The sequence below is a fragment of the Triturus cristatus genome, chromosome 3_1 (assembly GCF_964204655.1).
Source record: "Triturus cristatus chromosome 3_1, aTriCri1.1, whole genome shotgun sequence".
Taxonomy (NCBI): Eukaryota; Metazoa; Chordata; class Amphibia; order Caudata; family Salamandridae; genus Triturus; species Triturus cristatus.
In genome coordinates this window covers 857,001,601-857,019,810 of record NC_140583.1, presented here as the reverse complement: position 1 = coordinate 857,019,810, position 18,210 = coordinate 857,001,601, and the positions used below count along the sequence as shown (strand labels likewise).

Sequence of the window (18,210 nt, the reverse complement as noted above, 5' to 3'; positions counted from 1 at the left end):
ATAAAATAACAGTTTAGGGAGAAAGCAGATAGACTGGGGTCCTGATTAGCAGGATCTAAGTCAGGCAAGTCGCAAACAGCTTAGCACCAGGCAAAACCTGGGGGTACACATGAAGAAGGATCCTACCTTCCTACGCATACCATGCATAATTCTCATGTGTGCATTGCTAAAGGTCTAGTTAAACTAACCTGCTTACCTTTCCCTCATCACTTTCCACCATCACAAAATATTACTGCTCGAGCCTACCACCCCAATAGAGAAAGCTACAATATCGAATAAACGTAGAGGTAAAACTGTGTGAGCTGTGGGTTTTTCAATGATCAGGACTGGCATGAGATTATGCTTGGGAAATAATAATTATGCTCAGACCTAGTAAATGTACCTTGTGCCCATTTGTGATTTATCTGTTCTGTGCTTTCCAGACAAGTTTGCAATTTTCTCCTGCCACCACTGCTCTTTGTTCATGAAACTTGGTAAAATATTTTCACCATGCAAAAGTCAAGGTGATAGACTTTGCCAATGCTTGTTATTGCCTGAGCTTTGTGCACACCGAAAATGCAACTGCCACATATACTGCAAGCACTCTAATGTAAAGCAGTTTCAATGTAGTCCCCATGTTGGCTGTGGTGTATTTAGAATTACTGCAGCAGACAATTATTGAGGAGCAATAGTCACCTAAATCCTCACCAATTGGGCTAAAATTGGTGTGGCCCCTCTTCAAGTCCCAAGACACAAAGACTTATGCAGCTGTAAAAAGATAGCCAAGCAAGCTTTGGAAAAATCAGTCTCACCTTTGGAATCTATTGGTATTGCCAGTGCCTTTTGGTGCTGTTCTGCAGCATAGGGGGCTTTCCTGATGTTTGCCAGCATTGTTAAAAGAAAGTTTTATGTAAAAGACTGGAGTGATGACTTGATCGATGCTAAGGGTCGAATTATTTCACAGTGGGTGCATACCCGATGAAGTATGTGTGCGCCTGCATCAGAACACAAATGCGTACTAGCAGAATGATGTGGTAGCCGTTTACTTCAATTTTGAATTTACTTATCCCAAATGGCCGATGCCATATGGTTCTGTAAAAAGATACAAAAAATAAAGATTGATTTTATCACAAAAGTGCAAATTAAAAATAAAAATTCCTGCAGGGTGAGGGGTGCAACAGAGGACCAAATGGAGGAGCAAGTGTGAGTGAGGAGGAGTAAACCATCAAACATAAGATAAACACGCTGGTACAAAAAAGCCATTGAATAAGAAGCAACCAAATGACAATAAACCCAACCAACTGTAAGCAACGGGTTAGTTCCTGGTAAGCCCAGACAGGTGTTTCACAACCAGGCAGCTTGCACTGCCTGGTAGGCGAGACCTAGAAAGATGAACAGTGAGACCATACTAATTTGCCTGGATATTCTGGAATAAATGAACATGAAGCCACAGTACATTTGAATTGAGACACATGACAATTACCTGTTTTAAAAAAAAAATATGTGTGGATGTACAGTGCACCCTGGTCTGAATCAGTGCCATTTTAACGCATGGGCACGCTGGGCAGTTGCCCAGGGGCCCCACGAGCATAAGGGCCCCATTCAGACCAGAGTTTAACACTAATTTCCTTTTAACCATTTTTATTCCTGTGAGTGGTTCTGTAGGCAGGGCCCAGTGCACTGCTTTCCCCGGGGGCCTGTAATGCTGTTAAGACAGCCCTGGTCTGAATCCATCTTTTCCTAACCCACTTCCAATTTTTTATGATTTTGGAGTTCTAGCTGCCACTAAGGGCCCCACACAGTGACCCGCTGAGCCTCTGCCCAGGATCACAATGACCACTTGCTCATAGGAGGTAGTAAATATGAGTGGAAAAGTCCTCTGAATCAGGAAAACCTGTGAACTAGGACTTGAGAACTATGGTTTATCTCGGATTTAAGGTAGGAGATAGTAGCATGACTCGTTATTTCTAGTCCCACTTTCTGTGCACTTTGAATCTGATAAATTTGGAATGAGAGTTTCCGAAGACTGGAGGCCTTCTGCTGTCTTACTCTATTAAACCTTATCCGTGTATGAAAATAGCGTCCAGCCCAAAGGACTTATGGAAGTCGAAGATGGCTCTGAAATCAAAAAGGCTGAAGATAACATTTTGAAAAATTATTGTGCCATGTCATGGTCTAGAAAGTACTCCATTTTCAGATGTATATGACTTGGATTACTTCTCTATAAATGGCGTTAAATATTCCACTGCCACTCTGAGCTTAGCTTGTGGTAGATTTTCTCCTTTCATTATGGAGTAGGGGTTCCCATAGGCTGGATTAGTGACAACCGCCTTTTCAGAACCGGGGGGCATATTAACAACGGCCAGCGATAATTTTCGCTGGTCGTGCTATGCGATAAATATATTATCGCAGGCTATCTCTGGAATTTATCGCGTTATTAACAACGCGTTACTCCAGGGCGATAAAAATTCCAGAGATAGCGAGGATATCGCCCTTTTGCAGGGAACATCGCTGGTTTTCCAGCGATGTTCCCTGCAAAACGGCGATAACCTTGCATAATCCACCCCAATGTTGGGGATAGGTAAGTCTGCATTTTAGCACTTACGTGTGCTAAAATGGTGGGGCAGCCTTGTAAATATCGCGATGTGAACATAAGCGATATTTGCAAGGTAGCCCATCCCGGGTACGCCCAGTGACGCCCACTTTGCATCTCATTAGAGATGCAAAGGGAGGCTTTGGGAAAAAGGGTGCTAACATGCATAATATCTTGTAAATAGGGTGATAGTTTTATCTCCGCTTTTTTTACTTTTTAAGCCAAAAAATCAGAGATTAAAGCCTTGTAAATATGCCCCCGGATGCGTTGCAGTGGTCTCAAGCTAAGGCCTGGATTGCTCTGACTTCCCAAACATAACAAAGCGTTTCCTTCCGCTGAAGCGGTCTGCGAGTAATGTGATGAGACCCTCAGAAGCTCTCAGCCACGTGGGTGGGATCTTTTAATGACGTGATGACAGCTGTGTGCTTATGATCACGCGACTGCTATTATGGCACATATAATCCCTGGCTCTAGAGGTGGCTTCATATATGTCTTACCCCTTGCGGACCTAAATGCATTCGGATTTCTGCGTCCTTTGTTAGCACATATTGTTTCTGCTCAGACACCAACCACTTGGGCAAGACTCACATTGAGAACCACAAAAACAGTAAACATATGATCTAAATCTCTTGAAGCCGTACAAGCAGATCAGTGGTCACAAAAGAAGTGACTGTGACATTTTTGCAAAGTTACATTTCTAAGAATTAAGAAATGTGTATTTGAAGCTCAGTTTGTGGATGGTGTGTGGATTAAAGGTAGCTCTGGAGAGTCAGAAACAATTGAAAGGGCTTACATGCAAGTAATGGATACGTAGATCTGGATATAAATGTATACATAACAGCAATGCATGTATCCCACACCGTAAAACAGGTCTAGTGCATTCACCTCTCTTCTGATTGGAAGGGTTGTAAATAGAAAGAGATAAAAAAAAAATACACAGCATCACAAGTCACTAGAAATGCAGGGACAGGAAATAAAGGTCATGGCAAAGATAACCAAAATATCAAGAGTACCTGAAAATGGGAGCAAGGGGCAAAAACTGTTTCACGAGAGACAGGCCAGGTGTGAGCTGTGTGGAAAAGATGGTGACCATGAGGCCTACACATTTAGATCAATAACCTTTGATTTTTGACTGTGACACTGGACAAATATTATTACTCCAGACTAGAATATACTTTTTGTTACTCTCAAAATTTATTTTTCATAGGAAAACACTTATGTTCAATAAAATCATATTTTAAAATTGCATTCAATATATACTCTGATTGGGTGCTCTGGTACAGTCTTATATATGCTATCTAACAATTCCGTATTACGGTATCTATCTCAGAGTCACACACAGTTCAAATCATGTACTTTCAAAATTGCAAATTAAATACTACACAAATACATTTCATATGCTTTAAAAAGTCCCACTGTCGACGCGTTTCGGTGCATAGGTTACAATAGTAGCACCTTCCTCAGGACGGACGACAATTTAAAACCAAAGTTTTGTTCTTCTTTCTAAAAAAGAGAATGCATATAATTAATACCATTTCCCTATGGAGAGTTGATTCTAGTTCTGGGCTATGCTGTTAGTGTCACTTATACATATTGTCTGCCCTAACTTTAAGTGTAGGGGTTGAAGTCCTTCTGTGGGTGTTCAGGACGACTTTATCACCTCTCAACTTTTGTGATTTTAGACCACTTGCATCATAGTGAGTGGAGTCATAGAATTCTACAAAAAGAGCATGGAGTTATTTCACCATACTTTTTGAGCCTATTAGCCTATTTTCATGCTGTTAAGCAAAACACTTACTTTTAAAAAGTCACGTTGACACATGTTCAATGGTGTCTTAAAGCAGGTACGTCTTTCGATATGCACCGCCTGTATTCAATTGTTTAGCTGTGCCTGTAAGGTACATAGATAATGCTATATACTTCAAATAATGATGTCATGGCACTGGTGTTTATTCTCAACAAATACATCCATATACCTACCAATAGGTTTTTCGCCTAATGTTTAAGTTCAGGCTGTCCTTCCCTGCACCTTTTCAAGTGGTGTCCTGATACCTGTACCGGAATAACATGACGTTCAATTTAAGTGTACAGTTATCCATAGATCATGGCTTTAGACATCTACCTATCTCCTACTCCTTCTAAATTAGAAAGGGGTTCAGTACATACCAGTTAGAGCCTGCAATATCTTGTGGCAGCCTGAATCTTGACAACGCTGTCTTCTTTTCTTTAAGCGTTGTCAGCCACACTGTAGGTTTTCTTGGGGGTGTTTTTACTTTTACTCCCAACCTGTGTATTAAAAGTCATATTGGAGGAGGTTTTATTTAGATCCTCGCATAGAAGAATCTTCTTATCGCATTCCCCAGATTTTGCCAAATTTGCTAATTACAAGTATGTCCTCTACTCTCATTGTCACTTATGCTGTTTTAAAGCAGTGCTGAGGTGTACTTTAATATTTCTTTATCAGAGGTAACTAACAGAAACCGTGCCCTGTTCGCTTTGCAGTGCTACAGCGTTAAAAGCGATTGTCACAAGCAGCCCCTCCCTAGAGCACTTGCTTAATGACCCTCCCTAGAGCACTTGCTTAATGCAAGCTGATAGACTATGGTCTTCAGAAAAGGAGTACCACAACTTTCCCCCTTTCCTAGGATTTCATTCTTGGAATCCTGCATAGGAGAAAAGATTCTCTCCCTCACTCTACATACATTCGAGTGCCCAAGGCTTAACAGCATGAAAATAGGCTAATAGGCTCAAAAAGTATGGTGAAATAACTCCATGCTCTTTTTGTAGAATTCTATGACTCCACTCACTATGATGCAAGTGGTCTAAAATCACAAAAGTTGAGAGGTGATAAAGTCGTCCTGAACACCCACAGAAGGACTTCAACCCCTACACTTAAAGTAAGGGCAGACAATATGTATAAGTGACACTAACAGCATAGCCCAGAACTAGAATCAACTCTACATAGGGAAATGGTATTAATTATATGCATTCTCTTTTTTAGAAAGAAGAACAAAACTTTGGTTTTAAATTCTCGTCCGTCCTGAGGAAGGTGCTACTATTGTAACCTATGCACCGAAACGCGTCGACAGTGGGACTTTTTAAAGCATATGAAATGTATTTGTGTAGTATTTAATTTGCAATTTTGAAAGTACATGATTTGAACTGTGTGTGACTCTGAGATAGATACCGTAATACGGAATTGTTAGATAGCATATATAAGACTGTACCAGAGCACCCAATCAGAGTATATATTGCATGCAATTTTAAAATATGATTTTATTGAACATAAGTGTTTTCCTATGAAAAATAAATTTTGAGAGTAACAAAAAGTATATTCTAGTCTGGAGTAATAATATTTGTCCAGTGTCACAGTCAAAAATCAAAGGTTATTGATCTAAATGTGTAGGCCTCATGGTCACCAACTAAAAGAGTAATACACAGAAAGGAATCTTTTTTGATAAATATCTGACACCCAGTCCTTTCTGGTCCCTGGGAAACTCTCTTTTTTGAGACTGTGTGGAAAAGAGTAATAACTCGCAAAACACACTGTTGTCAGGGACCGCCTGAAAGGAAACCTTGTCTTTTATGCTGCCCCCAACTGCCTCTACCTAGGAAGAGGAAGTACTTAGTTGTTCCCTCTCTGTTGAAATGCTAGCAGTGGCCATATTGGATTTTGACAAGACTAGCATTCTGAAGTGTCATAAAGAGAACCCGCCTCAATTCAAGATGGGCAACCCACATGGGCATGACATCAGGTACTATGTTTCCCACGCAAGGTCCTCCATGCGTGTCCTGGCCTCCAGTGCCACCACCCTTTCGGAGATCATAGCATCTGCCTTGACCGCTTTCAGTCAGATATTAGAACACTGGAATGTTGAGCGCTCCTTGAAAACAATGGAGTGCTCCAGGCTTCAAATGGCTGGTAGGAGCCCGGAGCATCAACTTTCCAATGTTTGTTCACAGCAATAGCTGTGAACAAAGGCGTCACGGAGCTCGAGGGGATTTTAACCCCCTCGGGCTCTGTGAGGAACTTTGTTTTACAAATTAGAACATTCCGTCCTCTAGGGGCGGAATGTTCTAATAGCCTTAGAGCCCTCCGAAGTGGGCTCTACCAGACATTAATGCCTACTCCCTTAACGGTGGAGCAGGCCTTTAATGGATCTAAGGCTGTATTAGACCACATAACTGTCTGAGGAAGTTTCTACTAATGTGTCTTTTAGGGAGTAGCACAGTGAGATGTGAACCCATACATCAGCATACAGGTCTTTGAGTTTGAGGTCAGGCTGTGGTGTCTCTCAAACTGGATTCCACGTTAGAACTTAGCACTTGGCATTTCCCTGTATGAGGTGCACCGCAATCAATCAGTCGATTTGTACAGCGCTGCTAATCACCTGCAAGGGTATCAAGGCGCATCAAATATTATGATGGTTGTTCCCCTTGTCTTACTATAGATAGTTGTCGGTACCTCCCATGTCTGCAGTGATCCAGGTACTGCTACATGTGCTTCTTCTGCTGCTGTTGGTCGTTACTGGTGGTGCAACTGCTGCTCTTTTTAATTTTCAATTTGTCTTTTTTATTTCAGCACATCTTTGTCATGCTTCAAAATCAAATGTTTAAGGTTAGTTTAATGAAGCTTACAGGGGACGAAAATTCACGTTTTCTTCTGTCTTTATTTTCTAATGTGTAAAGTTCCTTAGAAACAGCAAACAATGCAAACATTTTGTATTCGAGTCATTCATAATGACATATATGATATCGTCATCAATGCATTGTTGTGGGACTTAGTAGTTTGTGGCTACTTTAGGTAACTGATTGTTCAACTTTTATGAGTTTAGATCGAAACCCTATTTACTGTAATGAGAGATTTCCCAATAACAGTTTAATTTTTCCGTAAATGTTATGCAAACCCATCATCTTGATTTGAAATAAACTGAAGGTTTCCAGTAATTGTCTGTAATATATAATGTGTTCTGTCTTTTACGGAACACTTTCAATGCTGCAGACTAAGGCAGTTCAAGGTACTTCATTGATTTCTAGTCATTGAAGCATGCTCTCATGAATGTGGCAGAGAGGAGTGTGCACAGTGTGACCCCCACATTCCCAAATAGTCTAGCAAGTTAAATGCAGTATCAGTAGAAAAAGGATTCCCATCTTAGGTCTGCTCGGCTGCTACAGTGCAGAGACCTTTCCTGTCTAGGAGCCCCCACTCAGACCAAGGCCCTGATAGAGCTGTGGTGGCCGACCTAAAAGGGATTTTAGGGGTCCCTCACCAGGTTTTGTAGGGGGCATCAACGTTTTACATTGCGCAACTGATATTCACCTTTGGATGCTCTCCTATCTATATGATGGATTCTGATGGGGGAAACCATGACGAGGGCCCTGCATGGCTTCTCCAACAGGGTGCATCGGTTCGGCTTTGCAAGTGCAGCGATGCTTTGAGATGGTTAAAGTCATTCCAAAGACACCATAGGGTGACTGCTTCTGGCCTCACAGCCCGATTACGACTGGTGCAAGCTGTATCTTTGGGTGGCATACTCATATGTCCAATTACAAATGGCCCAGTGCTCCTGAATGTGGTAAGACCAGTCCCGAATTTACTGGCTGAAAAATCCAATTATTAAAATCGCAGAAGTCCTGGGACCCCTGGCACCCACTGGACTCTCTCTCGCCCACGCCCTTTTATGAAGCTGCCACTCTTGAAAAGTGTAGACGGCAAGCTGATGATCTGCAGCCTAGTTCAGATAGTGGGTGGGAGAAAATCCTCATGTTGTGGAACCTTTTGACCAGTTATTGGGATCCTCAGAGCTGCACTGTGTTCGCTCAGTGGGTGCTAATGAGCAGTTGGGGTACAGTGAAAGGAGTGAGCGAGGCCAACCGTATTCGGTCCCTGGTGACAAACTGACCATTCTCCACGACTGAATCTGGACGAGCTTACAGGATTTCCTCAATGAATATTCATAAAATGAAGCGAAGTACAAGAGATTTTAAGGGGGTTAAATTGAATGATCAGTGGCTGGGCTGAAACCTGCCTGGTGGCGGTCTTTGCAGAGTGGGAGCACACAGCGCCATTGATAAGTTTCTAAAAGTAACCATGTGATTTCCGCTCCTTCTGCTTCCCACAAGGAGTGCAGTAATAGGGCCATTGCTTTAAGATACCCCATGGGGGCGCATGCTGTTACATTTAATGCCATGCCAGTGAAGCACATTGTTTTCCCCTTCAACTAACGAAAGAATGAAAACCAGAACGAGTTCCCCCAGAAGCCGTCCATTTTCACAAAAGAACAACTCAGCAAACTATTTCTGCACCGTCCTTGTTTGGTAAGGAGCGAACAATTAGCAAAACAAATTATGTTTATTAATGGATGTTAAATTATAGACTACATTTAAAGCAATGAGAGGTGGTATTGTCTCGAGGCCCGCTTGTAGCCTTTGCTGTGTATGTGGCTTTATCAAAGCCAGTGACCATGAGGTGTGGAAGAGGGCGATTAGGGACCATGTCAAAATAGGTTCTACAAAGACAATAAATAGAAAATATTCCGAGCATGCAGTTACTGTTGTGCTAGGTCTGGATACAGACGCTATCTATAAAGACATTTTTTTAAAAGTAAAACAAAGTTTCGTCCGTTTAAGGGTTGTTACAGAGTTTGCAGCAGTGGTGCAGGGTTTAATTTGCAATGAATTATTCATGCAAAAGAAAGAATTACATTTAAAGCAAACCTACAATTGAAACGATTTATACGCATGCCTGTGCAATGCCCTGCTTTCCTCTGGCGCTGCTGAAGAGATTATATCCTCTTTAGTTTTTAATCTTTTGTTACAAAGCAAGGATTAATTTGACCTAGAAGGCTTTTAAATCCTGTGCCTTTTGGCATTTCAGCTCCCGGATCGGATGCCTTGCTGTTTTTAATACCTTCACACGGGCCCACTTCGTGTATGCAACTGGCAGATCCGTATTGATGCTCTGTGCACGTGACATCATGGGATGCGAGGCAGAAACATAATTGTAGCATCCTTCCTTCGCGCACAGCAAAAAAAAAAAAAACCGCTACATTGGAACATTTCTGATATTCATTTAGAAAATGATCTTGTTATAGAGTAATCCAAAATGTATTATAATCATTAAATGACATATTTATCATCTTAAATTCATAAAGACAATTTAAAGTCTTTTTTTTAATATACTAAATATTTTTTAATGCTGCTTTTCTTTAGGAAACCATGCACAATTTGACTTATCTCTATAAAGAACACAAATACTACTTGCGAAAATCTTGCATGCTGTGTATTATACGTGCGCATTGTGACTGATCTGTTTCCTCTTCCTCTAACTTCAGGGCTCTCAGCTGCAAAATATGTTATTTCGCCACATCTGCTGGTTTAAATATTGTTTATTTCACATTGTTCTTCAGTAGATACACAGATTAATTAAATTTATCTCAAATCATGCTCTTATGTGGGTCATTTAAATTTATTTTGTAATTGTATTTCTTTGATATTTGCATACAAATACATGTTTCTTGATACTATGTAGAATACTGTACACCGAACTGTAAATACCTGCATTTAAGGTCAAGCAAAAACTTCTGCTGCTCTGTTCTGTATTATTTTACAGACAAGAGGACGGGCATAGGACAAGCATGTCATCCTTCAAATCTGAGGACCATATTCACAAGCTGCATTTTGTAGTACAAAAAGTGGTACTACTTACTACAAAATGCAATTCACAAACATGCAAGTGTCAATCTCCACCTCCCATCTTTTCTATGGTGAGATCCTCTTTCATGTGTTTACCACTAAGGGGGGGGGATTACGATCTCGTTAGGAAGGCTTCCAGATGTGTTCGGAAACAAGCAAATCCGATTCGGAGCCTGTGTTTCCAACCAAATCTTCCCCCGTTCCAAGCGACCAAGTATGATGCAAAGGTCTCGTCCCCGTCGACCGAATAGTTTCCGAACCCGATCCTGTCAGTCCGACTCTTTCGCAGCCGAATCGTGCTGCGCAATGGATTCGGCTTCCGAACGAGCGAGTAAGATGCACGATTCAGGCAGCCATATATACTCGGTCTCAACGAGACGAAACAAATGTGGGAATCGATATTCGGGGGCTGTAGCGGGCCCCCCTTCACCCGGGGCCCTCCGAATCAGTCCTTTGGGGGTACCCCAGGTTCCCTCCTTTCCATGCATACACAGTGTGGTCGGCACCATGAGGTGCCCGCCACAGGGTGTACGCTTTTCACCGGCCACCGCTTTTTGCTTTGGGAGCCTGTGTACGCGTTCAGTGTACAGGCTCCCATAGAGTCAATGGTAGTCCAAGTGAACCGAGTCCGTCACCATACGGGTGCATCGGAATCGGTCATTCGGACTTGCGGAAAGCCCTCCGGATCCAAGTCGTACGGAGGGCTTTCCTAGCGAGATCGTAATCCGCCCCTTAGACGTAAATTTGGGAGGGACCAGGGCAAGTGGTTGGAAAAAGGAGAGTAATTACTACTAAATGGGAGGGGTTCAGTGAGCAGTACAGAGGCATTTAGAGAGAATTAGGGAGGGGTTTAGGGAGTACATTCACCCACCCACAAAATAGTAAGCCCATTGATGCTCACAAAATGCACTTCTAAAATGAGTACAGTCAAAAATGAACTCAAAACAGTAGTAAGTGTATTCCAGCTCAGAGCTGGAGAAAATCTAGCACCATTCATGACCAACCACTTGTACTATAACACCCTCCCATAGAAAATAATGGTGAGTGAGACTTAAAGAAAATCCCATGGGAATTAATATATAATTAAATTAAATTATTTAATCTAATTAAAAGTATAAATAATATAACATACTCATTATTTTATTTTAAAATATTTTAAAAACTTGTTTTAATTTAAAAATTCATATAACATTGTTTTTTATTAAAATATAATTAAATGTATTTTACATTATTCTGTACTTCACTTTTAAAACATGACAAAAATATTGTTTTTATTTTTGGTGGGAATTTCATTAACATAAACTGCAGGAAAATAATTTAAGTTTAATTTATTCAAATAATTGCATATTAAATTTAAAATGTAAGTTTCTAGAGCTACAGTATTTTTGAACTTTGTTCTACATGTAAAAGAAACATATAAAATCAATTTACATTAGCATGTTACATCAAAATAATTTTATTCTTTTTTTAAAGTTTAAAAATTTTCTACTTTCCCTATACTTAATGATTGGGAGATCACCAAAACTAGGGTGGAGATCTACTGGTGGTTAACTTGACAAAAACAGTTAAGAAGTTAAAATAAGTAATTTCAAATAAATTAATTTAATTTAACATTATTTCCTGTGGTATTCAATGTAAGTCCCTACCTCCATTATTTTCAGTTGGAGGGTGTTACAGCATCAGTTTTTGGCCATGTGTGGTGTTTACATACACTACTGATTATTTTTGGCAGTAGTAACTTACACTCGTAAATTTGGCTCCTCATCCTGTGTCACAGGAGCAATCCTGTAAGTCTACATGTTCTAGGGGATTTCTATGTTTACATATCTGTAATTTTCAAAAGTCCAAGCCGTACAGTTGTTTTTTTTTATCACTTCCTGTGAGAAACCAGAACCTGTTTGCAGTGTCCCCCCCACTTTTTGTCCCCATTTTGACTGCTAGATTTTTTGGCTTTTATTGTTCCCTGGGCTCTGCTAACCAGACTCAGGGCCTGTGCTCAGGTTGTACATGGTAATCAGGTGTGATTACAATTGGTACTGATAGTACATGGTAGATATGTAGGTGTAGAAGCACAGTAGACTTAATGTACTCAAGTGTGCACTACTGTCGCGCCTGCTGTCATTTATTTTAAAAGCCAGCCCTTCCTTGCAGATAGGTGTTAAAGTAGAATTCTATGCAAATTTGACTTTGGAATTAAAGGTACTTCCAAAGTAGTAAATTACCTTATTTATTTTTACATATAAGTCATCCCTAATGTCTCCCATAGATGCCCCTGGGACAGGGTGCCTTGTAAAAATAAGCTGGGACATTATAAAAGATGTTTTATATGCCCTGGTGAGGAAAAAAAACAGCCACATTTGTTTTTCCCCATTGTAATGCATTGGCTCCTTAGGCTAACATGGGAATAATTTAATAAGGTATAAATAGTGGTAGAATGGAGCTAAAAGTATAATTCAAGGCCTTAAAAGAATAAGTCTAACAGCTTACTATTGTTAGATTTGTTATAACTATTACAGAAAATAAGTTATTGAACTTTCTTTTCTGTGAGCCAAAATCCAGCCTTCCAGCACCACTTTATCTGATTGGCCAGCCTCTGCTAGGCTGAGCCAAGCTGTCTTAATGAGGTGTGAAGTGGCCTGCTAGAGAGATGAAGGATTTCCTGTGGGAGGAGAACTGAAACTGCAGAAGCAAAAGGCAGGAAGGGAGTGGAAGGTGGTGGAGGGGCCAAACTGGACTTCAAAGAGGGGCACAGCCTCACCCTATATCCTGCACCCCCAGGCAGGAGACCCAGTAATTCAATTAGTGAGGGGGCTGAAAGGGGAGTGTTAGGCAATCCTAGCCACACCAGTGGATTGGCTTAGCCACATCCATCTCTTCAGGAGAGACTGTCTCCATTTCGGATTTTGGAAGAATACTGCGTTTTGGGACAAGATGTTCAACACACTTTGGAGGAAGTGGTCATACACCTGGTTGGCACCCTACACCCCATTAGCCAGGGGTGACACCCCTGCTTGAAGACCAGAAAGAAAGACTGAATAAATATTGGAGAGTTGCCAAGCAGCTCAGTTCTACTGCCTGAAACATCAAAGTGAAGAAGGACCGCCCTTCTGGAACGCTGATCTGCACCCAAAGGACTGCACTCTAAAGGAATGCACCTGCTGCACTATCTGGCACTGCAGCCCTAAGAACTTTGCCTGGCTTCACAAGGAGTAAGAAGTGGACTCCCAGAAATCTACAGGTAAACAGAGCCCACCTGCAACATCTCCACCAAGAAGTCTCCATCCTGGAGTGCATCCAGTGGACTTTTAAGGGTTTGGCCAAGTGCAATATGGATATTATAGTCTCAACATCCCAAGGACCATCGCAAAGCTTCTAGACCCTTGTATTGGTGTTTTGGATAGTTTGAACCCACAAGAGGAATTCAGGAAGACGTTCCAGAAGTTTGGAGACATTTGGACGTTTGGAGCAACTTTTGTAAAGAGAAATACAAAAAATACATAAGTTGACCAGGTGCATTGTGGGAGTTGTTGTCCCAGATCCTCAAGAGGCAAACCAGAGCATCTTAACCCTTGGCTGGTGCTGTGGACCTCCTTCCTGCATCAACAAACACTTCTGGAAGTAAGTGTAAAAGTGTTACATCCTGGAAGGCCTGAACTCTGGACTTTGTCCCGGTGCAGCACTATCTTTGTTACCACTTTGAGTGCTATTTGCTTCTAATTGCTAGTTTTACTTTTAATGTTTAGAAATTCATATATCTGGTTCCCTCCATTGGATTTTTGTTGTTTTGGTGTCTATTTCTTCGTAAAGATATAATCTATTTTTATAAATTGGTTTTGGTTGTGACAGCCGTTTTAATGTGTTTCACTCGGTGTCTTGGGAAGAGACTGGGCATTTAATGAAGTTTCCCTCGTTTTTGGCAACATTTGCTTATATATCTTTAAAGGTTAAAGAAAAAAAAAACAGAAGAGGAAAACGTACGTTAGCCCTCGCGCGTTCACGCGCGTATCTCTGTGGTTCCCTTACTTCATTAGAGTGACGCTGCGACGTTCCGACTCCCTCTCTTCCATCTTTACCAGGATACGAGTCTGAAACGCATCGTGACGTGAGGTGGAACGCAACGCTAATGTTTGTTTTCTCACCCTGGATTGGCTACTTGACAAGCTTTGCCAGGATTCGCAGGATTTTTTAATCATCAAGCGAACTGTATGCTGATTGGAGGAGACAGACAACAAACGTTGCTAGGCTACATTTTTCTCTAACTATCACTTCAGTGGCTTGCATTACGGAACTACGAGTTTATTTTCTTTCTACATATCCAACGCTGATGCTCAGACTTCGCGTTCAAGTAAGACACGGAGCGGTTGACATTATAATTCAAGCGTGTCAAATCTTAGCTTGATCACATTTACGTACATCACTGACACGCACAGTTATTTCTCTTGAGGTCTTGCGTGTTTGAGAGCCATTTGTTCAACAACGCTGACACGCACAGCTGGTTCTCGTATATCTTAATTTTGTTCAGCTGTTTACTAACTCAAGTTGTTTATAAAATTAAGTGTGTTAAGTTTAAATTACTTTATAATCCACCGTTTCTTGTACACTCTCCAACTGAGCCTTCCTCTCCCAAACATATCTAGCAAGTACTCAATCCTAATGGGGTTCTGCACTGTACATTAGATAGTACTGCTTCATGTGATACATACAGAGGTCCATTCTGTGGTACATCCTCAGTCTATTGCAAGGATAGAACATTGAAGACTTACTCATAGATAAATTTCTCACAAATATATGTATACTTGTATTGTAGAGTATATGTATTAGTACTGATTTCTTTTTTTTCTGGGTTTTTTTCACTGGCATTTCACACTTTGATTTTTTTTTTCTCTTCTTTATTTTTTTTTAATTTCTACAAACAACCTTTACCATGCAAAATGTCACAGCAGCTCCTTTCATTCTACAATCCCCAGGTGAACCTTCCATTAAATGGTCCAAATGGAAGAAAGTTTTCGAGCGCTATGCTCGAGTATGTGGTACTTCTCTAAGTGTGGAGAGAAAGACTGCTTTGTTGATGCACTGTCTTGCATCTGAGGGGCAAGATGTATTTGACCATTTGCCGGATGTCCCTAGTGGAACGGCATCTAGTCTTAATGAGTATTTATAAACTGGACGCTCATTACTTACCAAAAGTTAGCACAATCTTAGAACGATATCATTTCGGCAAGCGTATGCAAAAAGAAGAAGGAAGCATAGAAAATGATATAACAGAACTTAGACGCTCGGCTTCCAGTTGTAAATTTGATGCCCTAACGGATGAAAGAATACGGGATCAATTCATGCTTGGTTGTGTATCTGAAAAAGTACGTGATGAACTTTGGTTGAAAGATGAACCTTCTTTGGATGAGGTTCTAGTAGTAGCAAAGAGAATAGAGCACTCTCTTCAATGTGTAAAGGTGATCAAGAAAGATCTTAATAAAGAGGTGTCAGTAATTAATACCAACTTAGGTTCAAAGAAGGAAGCAGATAGGGGTGACTCTCAAGCAAAGTCACAATCTAAAGAAAAAAGTGCAGGTAAACCTCGCAACAATCCTAACAAAGGTGGGAAGTGCTACAGGTGCAATAGCACTTCACATTGGGCAAATGACAAGTCCTGTCCCGCTTTAAATGTTACATGCTCTCATTGTAAAAAGAAGGGCCATTTTGTGAGTGCCTGCAGGTTCAAAAATCTTAAACAAAAAGTGAGTGAAGTTTCTGATAGTTACACATCTGATCAACATGATTTTGAGTGTGGACAGATTGTAGTCCAGGTTGGGGCTGAGGGACCTCTTAATTTCATTCTTGTGGAAAGTCACAGAACCAAAGTATTGTTTGACTCTGGGGCCAAAATTACCATTGTTTCTAGCAAATTCTTTGAAGATAATTTGAGTGGGAAAATCAAATTAATGAAACCAGACATTCGTCCCACTGCATATGGCGGAGATCCCATTGAATTAAGGGGATATTTTAACGGACTAATTGAGTATGGGGAGCGTTTCACTCCTGGGAACATTTATGTTTCTAAAAAAGGTGATAGCATCATCAGCTGGTGGCATCAAAAAGATCTGGGTGTCATCATGTTAGACCCGAACAATAATCCTCCCATCATTCTTAAAGAGAGAGGAAGTGTAGAGTCTGTGGTGGAGAGTTCTTCGCTACAAACTCTTTTGATAAGTCAATATCCACTGGTGTTTGGTGATAAGCTAGGCTGTCTTAAAGGTTACTGTCACAAGATTAAACTTTCTCCAGGTTCAATACCGGTATCCTGTAAAGTCCGTAACGTTCCGTTCACTGTCAAAGAGGACATGCTCAGAGAATTGAACAAACTAAAGTCCCAAGGCATTATTGAAGAAGTAGAAGGAACATCATGGCTTGCTCCGGTGGTGGCCGCGAGGAAGCCTGACAATTCTTTGAGGCTCTGTGTTGATCTCAGACAACTCAATAAATGTGTGCAGGTGGACAAGTATCCTCTCCCAAACATTTCTGAGCTGTTGAGTATGGTGGGTGGGGCGAAAATATTCAGTACCATTGATCTAACATCAGCGTACCACCAAATTTTGCTTGATGAGTCCTCAAGGGATCTCTTTTGATAAGTCAATATCCACTGGTGTTTGGTGATAAGCTAGGCTGTCTTAAAGGTTACTGTCACAAGATTAAACTTTCTCCAGGTTCAATACCGGTATCCTGTAAAGTCCGTAACGTTCCGTTCACTGTCAAAGAGGACATGCTCAGAGAATTGAACAAACTAAAGTCCCAAGGCATTATTCACTTCACATTCACATTGGGCAAATGACAAGTCCTGTCCCGCTTTAAATGTTACATGCTCTCATTGTGAAAAGAAGGGCCATTTTGTGAGTGCCTGCAGGTTCAAAAATCTTAAACAAAAAGTGAGTGAAGTTTCTGATAGTTACACATCTGATCAACATGATTTTGAGTGTGGACAGATTGTAGTCCAGGTTGGGGCTGGGGACCTCTTGATTTCATTCTTGTGGAAGGTCACAGAACCAAAGTATTGTTTGACTCTGGGGCCAAAATTACCATTGTTTCTAGCAAATTCTTTGAAGATAATTTGAGTGGGAAAATCAAATTAATGAAACCAGACATTCGTCCCACTGCATATGGCGGAGATCCCATTGAATTAAGGGGATATTTTAATGGACTAATTGAGTATGGGGAGATATAATCTATTTTTATAAATTGGTTTTGGATTGTTATTGTATATTGTCTTACTTTTTTAATGTTTTGGTGTTTTAAATGCTTTACACACCTATCTCCTGAGTTAAGCCTGCCTGTTCGTTGCCAGCAGCAAGGGTTGAGCAAGGGAATCATTTATTGAAACCTTGACTGAACCTTTTATTGTGATTGTGGTCTTATTATTAGTGGTAAGTCCCTACTTACCCCTACTAATAAACCCCTTTCCAACACAACCTATGAATCACCCCCTCTCAATAGTGATTGCATTATTTTGGCATACAGAACAGGCTGAGATTTGAGAGTTGTTAGGTTGGGGTGCTGAAGGAAAATAAGAGGAAGGGTTGAATTTAAAAACATAAATCAAAAGCCTTGTATTTTATATATTATGATATATTATGTGGGATGATTGGGTCTGCCTATAATTAAATTGGGACTCACTCATTTTTCAAGGACTGTGTCAATGAATTCCAGGACTCTGAATAATGAAGATTACAGCTGTTTAGTTGTACCATTACTGTAGTTAAGAAAATAACTGATGAAGCTACAAAATATTCCTATTTGAAGGTAGGAGGGATAGCCTTCTTTTCAGATTAAAAAAACTAAACAATTCCCTTGCTAAAACACATTTGTTGTAAGAGAGTCATGTCTCAAAGACGTTTTCTTAATGTCAGCTTGCAGAACTCCGGTAGGCGAGGGCATGTATGATTTCCAAAAAG

General features: G+C 40.7%; 1 protein-coding gene across 2 annotated transcripts in view; it reads left to right on the top strand.

Annotated features, from left to right (window-relative positions):
- The window catches only part of RAPGEF4 (Rap guanine nucleotide exchange factor 4), a 1,002,526-nt gene that overhangs the window by 316,173 nt on the left and 668,143 nt on the right, over positions 1 to 18,210 (top strand). The window lies entirely within an intron of this gene.